This window comes from Sebastes umbrosus, chromosome 9 (genome assembly GCF_015220745.1).
Source record: "Sebastes umbrosus isolate fSebUmb1 chromosome 9, fSebUmb1.pri, whole genome shotgun sequence".
Lineage (NCBI taxonomy): Eukaryota > Metazoa > Chordata > Actinopteri > Perciformes > Sebastidae > Sebastes > Sebastes umbrosus.
Window position 1 is genome coordinate 4,615,509 of NC_051277.1, and position 3,207 is coordinate 4,618,715.

General features: G+C 43.1%; 1 protein-coding gene across 2 annotated transcripts in view; it reads right to left on the bottom strand.

The window, feature by feature from the left end:
- Positions 1–3,207, bottom strand: part of xpnpep2 (X-prolyl aminopeptidase (aminopeptidase P) 2, membrane-bound) — a 117,790-nt gene that overhangs the window by 76,053 nt on the left and 38,530 nt on the right. The window lies entirely within an intron of this gene.

Here is a 3,207-nt window from a genome sequence, read left to right on the forward strand (position 1 = left end):
AAAAACTCAGGGAATCAGGAAAAGTCGTCACCAGTGACCGAATCCAGACATACGCCGCATTCTTTCATCAAACACTTCCTGTAAACAACAAAGTGTTTCCTGCGTTGAGGCACATGTGGCCGTATCGTTGCCCTCTGACTGAGTCATGTTGCCAGGTCTCGCTCCACATCCCTGGACGGAAAAAAGGCAATCCTCCACTGGCTTACACTCCCGTCATGGCACACAGTCCACTGATACACTCTGAGGAAACACCATCTGTTACATTTTCATTGCAGGCTTTGCTTCAAGCTAAGACAATTAAAGCTAATAGAGTGCAAATGTTTGAGCCCGTATTGCCAACTTTACAATGTCTCACACATTCTGATCCATATCCATAGGACAGTTTAATGACTGGTAAATCCACGGTCGTAAATTACCGCGGGTAGCACCTGGACTCAGCACATTCTGGATATTCGCCTCACTTTCAGTTTGATGCCCACATTAACTGTTAATTTGAAATAACTCTGCAGGCAGTTATCCCACATTGCTTCGAAATTGTCCTTGAATGTGTTGAATCAAATTGAATTCTGAATTACTCCTAACTACTCCTAACTACTAAGTGGGCTGGTAATGGTGCTATAATCCCCACTGTCTCCCATTATGCACAATTGGAAAGAATTGGTCATGCTTTCTTGTCAGTGATCACTGAGCACCTTTAAGAAAAGGCTGTGAACAGATTCTTTTTAAAGGCACTTGGGCGAATTATCTTTCGGCTAAAAAAAGGACAGGCTTGGATAAGCATCTTTAGCCCCCGGGGGGCTTGGCCACCCCGGAGGTGAGAGGATTGCTTCACATGAAGTGAAGGCTTCAAGTGCTGCGTGTAAAAATGGAAGGTGGATCTCAAGTGGGTGGCACAGACATGTTGCCCTCTGGGACCTGGGGCCTTGGGGAGACAATGGGCGGGCTGTGTGAAGCGGGAGCTGCAGAGTCGAGGGTCACAGGGCCCCTCTTCTCAGGTCTACACCACTAAAGTGACTGTTTAGTGACAACACATAGAAAAAGGGGTTGTGTGGAAGACTATAGTGTGGGGGGGGTTGTGGCTGGAGGTTGTGACCAGAGGCGGTCTATCCATCATGTGTCACTTCAGCCCTTTGGGGATTTAGATCTATGTGCCCAAAGCGAATTGAAGCCATACTAACAACCATAAAACACCTATATTTAACATTATTAAATCGATAGGTTAGCACATTTCAAGCATTTTACGAGGGGTGGGAAAAAAAAATCGATTCACCTATGTGTTGCAATTTCTTTTTTACGATTTTGAAATTGATTTTTTAATGCCAGAATAGATACATTTGCTTCATTTGAGTCTATGCGGAGGTAGAAGGAAGTTACCGCTTTTATTGTTGTAGTCTGAGTAACGCGTATCCGTCAACCAAAACAAACCGCAGTCGGCTGCAGCGAGGTGAAACAAAAAAGTAGAAAACAGCGGAAGTCGCTGTGGATTGGACTTGAACCCTCACATTTGAAATCCAAAGTGGTAAACACTACACATCCAGTAAAGTATGGAAACACTTTGGGTTTCACACATTGCAGGAAAAGCAGAGCTAGACATCATGGCTAAAACTGCATGCTAACTCCGTCATGGACAGGAAACGTTATCGTATTGTGGTAACGTGTGGTCAAGCAAGCCGTCACTCGCATCTCCGTTGTCAAATGGGCCGACGCTACAACTGTAGAGCACCCAGATACTGACATTTATGTTAAATGCATTCAAACGGCCCCAATGGAGCTGACCATGGATGTATAAAGAAAATGGAGCTAAGAGTAAGAGCTAGCTAGGGGCTTGGCGAAGTTAGCGGAAGTATAAAAGTGCAATTTGTGAGGGAAATTTGTGTCTTTATTCTTTGATTTTTGGGTTGCTGAAAAAAAAAAAAGAATAAATAATCGCCTGACAATGACTGATATATTCGACTTCAGGACATCTCTGACTACATACATGCTGAAAATCAAACATTTTCACTGTATTAATTTAGATATTTTCCAAAGTAAAAGTCACTTGAAGTGTATGATTCAACTTTTTCCCATGGTCTAGTGTTAAAAAAGTTAACAAAATCACAATAAATAGTTAAATCGAATCACAATACTTAAAAATCGCAATACATCGAATCAGCACCCAAGTATCGTGATAGTATCGAATCGGTAGATAGGTGTATCCCAGCCCTATACTTTACCAGTGATTCGTTTTCTGGGGATTGTTGGACCAGATCTGCAGACTCATTGTGCCGGGGTGGAGTATATAATGTCGTAATTGGGTGGAGTATATAATGTCGTAACTGGATGGAGTTCAGTGTTTCTTTTGCATATTCTGTATGCATAGTTCAAAACATACAAAATTTATGATCCTTCCAGACCGATTCTCTTCTCAAGAGGGGCTGTAGAAACTTGTTGCATTGATGTTGCTCTGTGGCTAAACACGATAAGAAAACTTGTTGTACTTCTAGTGCCTGCTTACAGTTCACACAATTCACAGCAAGAAATGCAACCTTTCCTGTTGATCGTATGATAAACAAATAAAAAAAAAAAAAAGAACTGATTTATTTTATAGCCGTGCAGGGTGGTGGTTTTTTCTTGCGGCTTTTGTTTGTGGAAAGAATATAATCTGTGTAGCAAAATAAAACAAATGACTTCAGGGGAAAGGGGAACAAACAGTGCGAGCGATGTGATCGGGCAGAGTCTGATAAGTTTTTTCCGGCGGTTCCTCCCAGTGTCACGGACACTAAGTTCAAACAGCGCGGATGATTTAAGCCGTACCTTCAGCGCCACTGAGGGTAAAGAATAATGCGAGGAAGAAAAGGTCTGTACAGCTGGCGTAGATACAAAAGCAGGAAAGCATGAACCTCATCTCACACCTTCCCTTCTTTCATCTACTTCCCCCTAATAAGCCGGTATTTTGATTCCTGGATTCCTGGCAAGCTGCCCTGTTTGCAATTCAAAGAGTTTTCAACAAGAGCATCTGTTTGGGTATTATCATAAACCTGCATGCACCCCCCACCCTTCACCTCCCCTTTTCCTCCCTCCTTTTGCTACCGCTCTCCTTCTCCTTCCTCTGCCGTGTGCACTTGCATGTTTGTGGAAAAGGGGTGGGTGATGATGTTGGGGTTAGGGGGGCTTTTCCTTGACCCACGCAGTCAATGATACATAAGCCACATGACCAAGACTCATACA